Below are 8,193 nucleotides of genomic sequence, written 5' to 3'. Positions count from 1 at the left end.
TAAAAGATGCTTACTCCTTAGAAGGAAAGTTATGACCAACCTTGATAGCATATTCAAAAACAGAGACATTACTTTGCCGACTAAGGTCCGTCTAGTCAAGGCTATGGTTTTTCCTGTGGTCATGTATGGATGTGAGTGTTGGACTGTGAAGAAAGCTGAGTGCTGAAGAATTGATGCTTTTGAACTGTGGTGTTGGAGAACACTCTTGAGAGTCCCTTGGACTGCAAGGAGATCTAACCAGTCCATCCTAAATGAGACCAGTCCTGGGTGTTCATTGGAAGGACTGATGCTGAAACTCCAATACTTTGGCCACCTCATGCGAATAGTTGACTCATTGGAAAAGACCCTGATGCTGGGAGGGATTAGGGGCAGGAGGAGAAGGAGACCATAGAGGATGAGATGGCTGGATGTCATCACCAACTCAATAGACATGAGTCTGAGTGAACTCCAGGAGTTGGTGATGGACAGGGAGGCCTGGCTTGCTGCGATTCATGGGGTTGCAAAGATTCGGACATGACTGAGTGACTGAACTGAACTGAGCTGAACTGAAGGCCCACTTAACTTTGCACTCCAGGATGTCTGGCTCTACATGAGTGGTCTTACCACTGTGGTTATCTGGGTCATTAACATTTTTTGTAAAATTCTGCAAATTCTCACCAGCTCTTTTTAATATCTGCTGTTTATGTTAGGTTCATACCATTTCTGTCCTTTATTGTGCCCATTTTTTCATGAAATATTCCCTTGGTATCTCCAGTTTTCTTGAAGAGATCTCTAGTCTTTCCCATTCTATAGTTTTCTTCTATTTCTTTGCATTGATCACTTAGGAAGGCATTCTTATCTCTCCTTGCTATTTTTTAGAACTCTGAACATGGGTATATCTTACCTTTCTTCTTTGCCTTTAGCTTCTCTTCTTTTCTAAGCTGTTTGTAAGACCTCATCAGACAACCATTTTGCCTTTTTGCATTTCTTTTTCTTGGGGAGGTTCTTGATCACTTCCTCTTGTACAATGTCACAAACCTCTGTCCATTGCTCTTCAGGCACTCTCTCTATCAGATCTGATTCCTGGAATCTATTTGTCACTTCAATGGTATAATTGTAATGGATTTGATTTCGATCATACTTGAATGGTTAATGGTTTTCTCTACTTTCTTCAATTTAAGTCTGAATTTTGCAATAAGGAGTTCGTGATCTGAGCTACAGTCAGCTCTTGGTCTTGTTTTTTGGTGACTGTTATAGAGCTTCTCCATCTTCAGCTGCAAAGAATATAATCAATCTGATTTCCATCATTGACCATCTGGTGATGTCCATGTGTAGTCATCTCTTGTGTTATTGGAAGAGGGTGCTTGCTATGACCAGTGCGTTCTCTTTGGAAAAACTCTTTTAGCCTTTGCCCTGCTTCATTCTGTACTCCAGGGAAAAAATTGACTGTTACTCCCAGTATCTCTTGACTTCCTGCATTTTCATTCCAGTCCCCTGTGATGAAAAGGACATCTTTTTCTGTGTGTTAGTTTTAGAAGGTCTTGTAGGTCTTCATAGAACCGTTCAACTTCAGCTTCTTCAGCACTATTAGTTGGGGCATATATTTAGATTACTGTGATACTGAATTGTTTGCCTTGGAAATGAACAGAGATTATTCTGTCATTTTTGAGACTACACCCAAGTACTGCATTTCAGATTCTTTTGTTGACTATGAGGATTACTTCATTTCTTCTAAGGGATTCTTGCCCACAGTAGTAGATATAATGATAATCTGAATTAAATTCACCCATTCAACTCAATTTTAGTTCACTGATTCCTAAAATGTCGATGCTCACTCTTGCCATCTCCTGTTTGACCACTTCCAATTTACCTTGATTCATGGACCTAACATTCCAGGTTCCTATGTAGTATTGTTCTTTACAGTATTAGACTTTACTTCCATCATCAGTCACATCCACAGTTGGGTGTTGTTTTTGCTTTGGCTCCATCTCTTCATTCCTTCTGAAGTTATTTCTCTACTCTTCTCCAGTAGCACATTGGGCCCCTACCAACCTGGGAGGACATCTTTCAGTGTTGTATCTTTTTGTCTTTTCATACTGTTCATGAGGTTCTCGAGGCAAGCATACTGAAGTGGTTTGCCATTCCCTTCTCCAGTGGACCACATTTTGTCAGAACTCTCCACTATGACCTGTCTCTCTTGGATGGCCCTACACGGCATGCCTCATAGTTTCATTGAGTTAGACAAGGCTGTGGTCCATGTGATCAGTTTGGTTAGTTTTCTGTGATTGTGGTTTTCATTCTGTCTACCCTCTGATGGATAAAGATAAGAGGCTTATGGGAGCTTTCTGAAGGGAAAGACTGACTGTGGGGGAAACTGGGTCTTGTTCTGATGGGTATGGCCATACTCAGTAAATCCTTAAGCCAAATTTCTGATGATTGGCAGGGTTGTGTTCCCTCCCTGTTGTTTGGCCTGAGGCAAAACTATGGTAGGGGTAATGAAGGTAATGGTGACCTCCTTCAAAAGGACTTTTGCTAGCACTATTGTATTCAATGTTCCTGACCTAACAAGATGGTGGAGTAGAAGGATGTGTGCTCATCTTCTGAGAGAACTCCAAAATTGCAACTCACTGCTGAACAACCATCAGCAGAAGAACATTGTATCCCACCAAAAAAAGGTACCCTACATCCAAGGGCAAAGGACAATCCCCAACAAGATGGTAGGAGGGGCAAAATCACATTTAGAATAAAACCCCATACCCACCAGAGATGCTCAGAGGGCTCAAACAAAACCTTGTGTGCAGCAGGACCCAGAGACCTCACAGAGAGTGAGCCAGACCTACCTTTGAGTGTTTGAGTGTTTCCTGTGAAGGCATGCATCAGAAGTGACCTGCTGTGGGGACAGGGGCTCTGGCTGCACCAGGTCTGGGTCATGCAGTGTGTGGGATAAGCACTTTGTAGGAGGTCACCATTAGCCCCACCATACAGATGTCTAGCAGACGACCCAAAAACTGCAGAACAATTATACCAAAGAAATTCTCTCACTGTTAAGAAAGTTCTAGGACCCACAACAGATTTCCCAACCTGGGGATCCAGCAAAGGGACTGAGAACCCCCAGGGAATTTGACTTTGGAGGCCAGTGGGATTTGATTACAGAACTTCCACAAGACTGGGGAAACAGACTCTTGGAGGGCACAAACAAAACCTCATATGCACCAGGAGCCAGGAGAAAGGAAGAGTATCTCCACAAGAGACTGAGCCAGACTTGCCTGTGAGTGTCCAGGAGTCTCCAGTGGAGGTGTGGGTCCACAGTGCCCTGAATATTTGAAAATCAGTCTATTTTCATTTCCATCCTAACTCTTCTCTCTTGCATATTCCAGTTCACAGTTACTTCTCCCTTCTTTGCCCTCCTTTAATACTTGCCTTATTTAATCTCTGATATACCATCTTTCATTTTATTCACTATATCAATCTCTTATTGTTTCCTTAGTAAGACTATTTTTTTTTTCTTGTATTCCACCATCACAGTAAGAATGCAGTGGATGCTCATCTACTTGTTAACTTCATATGATCTTATAAATCTGGGCTTCCTGAATTCAGCAGGCAAAGGCATACAAATTATGTTCATATCAAAGTTCTCCTTAACTAACCAGGAAATATTTTTTTGCTCCATTCTTGAAGAGAGGAAACCTTGTTGTGCTCACATTCTGAATAGCCGCCAGCACATTGCTGAATCTCAATAAATGTTAAACAAGAAAAGCTGAGATATATTAAACATTGCCCTGCAGTTCATTCCATCTGCAGATGTCAGTATTTATTCTAACCAAAGCTTTCTCTGGCCTACAGTTGATTTTCATAAAGGGATTCATCTGTTCATCTGTCCCTTCATTTTAAGCCAAATGTGTTCACAGGCAGGGGTGGAGCCAGAGGCATAAATAGTTCAATATTCCTAATCATTTTATTTGTTCATTAACAAATAGAAATAGTCTTATACTAAATTTTTAAAACATCTTTTCAATGGTTGATGAGTTTCTCAATACACTCTCATTCATTTGTGCTATTAAACTTTAAGATATATGGAGTATTTAAAAAACAATATAAAAGATATATTTTTAAACATCTTCCTGCAGCTTTCTCCTTTCTGTACCAAAGAGAATGGTCTCAGGTATGAAGTTTTCTGTTCTGAAAAGTGCCTCCACATTGCTTCCCTGTTTATGCTACACTAAAATTTGTTTTATTAATATCCTTGTGATTTCCTTATTCAGATATCTGTATAACAGAATCTCTCTGCTGCAGGTGAGAGGTAAGTATTCCCTGCCAGAAGAATTTGGTTCTGAATGTACAATCTTCTCAACAACAATGCCAAATGTATCCATGATTCCTTCCCCAGTTATGTATATTAAAGGCTTCTGACAGGATAAGCTAAAACTCTAGAAGTGTAGTTTTATTCCAAACATCCTTTTTCTAAAAATGGCATAGGTAAGAGTTCTGAACAAAGATATTTCATGCAAATACAGGCAGCACAAACAGGTCTAAGGAATGGTTCAAATTTGTAATTTAACATGAAAATATACTGCCCAGATAGTTTTTGCTGAGGTGTAGACTAAAGGTCAGGCTTCCCTGGTGGCTCAGATAGTAAAGAATCTGCCTGCAATGCAGGAGACTTGGGTTCAATCCCTGGGTTGGGAAGATCCCTTGGTGAAGGGCACTGCAACCCACTTCAGTATTCTTGCCTGGAGAATACCCATGGACAGAGGAGCCTGGTGGGCTACAGTCCATGTGGTCACAAAGAGTCAGAAACAACTGCGTAACTAAGCACAGCACACAGAGTAAAGGTCAGGCTTCCCTGGTAGCTCAGCTGGTAAAGAATCTACCTGCAATGCAGGAGACCCTGGCTTGATTCCTGGGTTGGGAAGATGCCCTGGAGAAGGGATAGGCTACCCACTCCAGTATTCTTGGGCTTCTCTGGTGGCTCAGACATTAAGGAATCCACCTGCAATGAGGGAGATGTGGCTTCTATCCCTGGGTTGGGAAGATCCCCTGGAGGAGGGCATGGCAACCGACTCCAGTATTCTTGCCTGGAAAATCCCCATGGACAGAATACCTGGTGGACTACAGTCCATGGGGTCACAAAGAGTCAGGCACGACTGAGCAACTAAGCACAGCACAGTGCAGACTAGTGGTCTTGTAAGAAAAGGATTTACCAATTGACACAAACAGGAGCCTTCATGGCCAGTTGTGTATGCACCTATATTTCTAGAAGAGACCTTTGAAATCCTTCATACAGAAAATGCCAGTGCAGGGTGATTCTTAAGTTCCTCTGGCCGAGCTAAGATGTGAATTACCATAGTGAGATTTCAAACTGAGTCTTAGTATACAAAACCCCCTAGGTCAGAGTCCCTCCAGCAAGCACCTCCAATCTTACTCTACAGCTGTGAAGTGTGTTAAAAACAGAACATATCATGCTCTGTATAGTACCTGTTTCTTGCGTGTTCTACAAGCACATCAGATGAGCCAGCAATATTTTTTCTGGTAGTCTTGTTGGGATTGTGAAGAGAAAATGCACCCATTGATGACATTAGAAGGATATTGTCATTGTCGTTTAGTTGCTAAGTTGTGTCTGACTCTTTGCAACTTCATGGACTGTATCCCGCCAGACTCCTCTGTCCATGGGATTCTCCAGGCAAAAATTCTGTAATGGATAGCCATTCCCTTCTCTATGGGATCTTCCTGACCCAGGGATCGAACTCGTGTCTCCTACACTGGCAGGCACATTCTTTACCACTTAGCCATCTAGTAAACCTATTTAGAGGGATATAGATTCTTTTAATTTAGATAAAATATAAAGCACATTAAAAGTCTGATAGAAGTGGATTTGCTTCAATATTTTTAAGAAATTTTCTAAGATTTACATTTATTCTTTAAAAAAAATACAAACTGAGTGACAAAATACTTGCTCTACAAAAGGGGAGAATACAGATGGTGACATGTGGTTAACCATGGCCGATTATATATTTTAAAATAATGAAAGTTAAATAAAAATCATAATACTGAAGGAGAAAAGAGAACAAAAACAATAAAGGAGAAATGCAAATAACCTTGAGGAGTCGTAACAGATACAATAGAAGTTAGAAAGCTGAAAGCTAAGTCTCTGAGAGGAGTGAAGGAATGTGATAGAGGAGAGCAATGAAACAAGTGCATTTATTTTCAGAACCCAGGAAGGGTCAGAAATTATAATCTCTAGGTAGTTCTGAAGGTTTGGATGTGGGCATGGTTCAAAAAAATAAGAGAGAGAGAGAAGCAGAATATTTGATGATCTGTGTAAAGAGCACTAAGACTTCCAGATCTACTCCCCATTCCAACATAAAATGGGGACGATTGAAACAAGGGGATTCTAGACCTGTGGATCACTAAGAATGAGAATGCCACAATTTAAGCCAGGATATTATCTTGGAATCTACATCCTGAGTGATGGAATGCTCTCAGCTCTTTCTGTGTCTGTCAATTTCTACAGCACTGACAACCAAGATTAAAATTCCAAGAAAGGGATTGGGGGGTGGATTCTGCTTGGGCTGGTTTACCAAGGAAAGATAATACACATATACACACTGCAATCAGCTGTACAGGGCCACATTCCTAAATATTAAAACTCTTAAAATGAGAAATAGACCAAAACACACAAAAAAGGGAGTTTAGAGGAAACAGAGATAATACAGGGAGCAAAACAGAACATCATTATCATCATCACCATCATGAACAGAACAATGAAAAACATTAATGAATGGTTAGAAGAAGTTGATGAAACTGCACAGAAAGCGGGTAAAATGTCAGGCCTTGAAAACAACAGAAAAGATGAAAAACCAGATCAGTTCTGGAGGTCCTACTTCATAATAGAATTGCCCCAAAAGCCTGAAAAGTAATCACGGGGCAGGAAGTTATTAATAAAACAATGAAATAGAATTTCCCATAAATGAAGGACAAGAGTTTCCAGAATAAAGGTGCCAACAAAATAAAATAAATGAAAGAAAACATAGACAAACTCACATTACTGTGAAATTTCAGAGAACTGAGGTGCTGAGAAGATCCTAAAAACTTCCCTAAAGGAAATAAAACAAACAGAAAACAAAGTAACATACAGAGGCTCTGAAACAAGAATACATTTTCTCAGCAGTAACACTGGATGGCAGATGATATTGGAGAAATGTTTTCAAAATCCAAAACAAAAATAATTCTCAATCTAAGAATTATATCTCGATAAGGATCCTTGGGGCTGGTGCACTGGGATGACCCGGAGGGATGGTATGGAGAGGGAGGTGGGAGGGGGGTTCAGAATGTGGAACACATGTACGCCTGTGGCAGATTCATGTTGATGTGTGGCAGAACCAATACAATATTGCAAAGTAATTAGCCTCCAATTAAATAAATTTAAATTTAAAAATATGGTTTTAAAAAAAAGAATTATATCTCATTAAAGCCTCAAACAAGTGAAAAGTGATGCTTAAGATAATGCTTAAGAGAATCCTTCAAATACCAACTAAGCTAAGAGATAATATCTTAAACTAAAAATTAAAAAAAAAAAACTGTAAGTGTTAGCATGCTATTCAGAAATAGCAAGATAAGTGTCAAAAGAAACATCTAAAAGAGTTGAAAGCTATTAGTCTAGGGAATGGTACTTGAGGGTGGAGATGGGGTGGGGAAGTAGACTGCTGTTTTTCTTATTTTGACTTTTTAAGGCATGGTCATGTATTATTTATAAAAAAAATAAGAACTGTATAAAAAAGAAATATGATGACTTCAAGAGGGATTTATTTTTGAGCCTCAACATCAACTCATCCTAGTCTTAAGGTAACTATATGATTGATATGAAGAACCTAACCACCTTTTATTAATATAAACTCTTCCAGAAATAATCCAGCAGGTTTTTAATGCTTTACTTACTAAAGTGAGATTTTACTCTAGTTGAATATCAGTAATATAGAAAGCTTCTAAATAATTTTAGCTGCAAAGTAAGCACTGAACTTTTAGCTTCAGAAATGCCCTTTTGAGACATCTTTCTATTGTGCCTCCCATAAAAATTTCTGTGCTCTTGTTGGCCTAAGTAGATGTGTGACATCTCTATCACTGAAAATTTCTCACTACTCTTCTTAAGAATGACATTATTCCAATTAAAATAAAGTACTAACTATAAGCCAGCTCTGATTAAAACTTTATACAGAG

This window comes from Capricornis sumatraensis, chromosome X, assembly GCF_032405125.1.
Source record: "Capricornis sumatraensis isolate serow.1 chromosome X, serow.2, whole genome shotgun sequence".
Classification (NCBI taxonomy): domain Eukaryota; kingdom Metazoa; phylum Chordata; class Mammalia; order Artiodactyla; family Bovidae; genus Capricornis; species Capricornis sumatraensis.
This window is presented reverse-complemented; position numbering follows the sequence as displayed.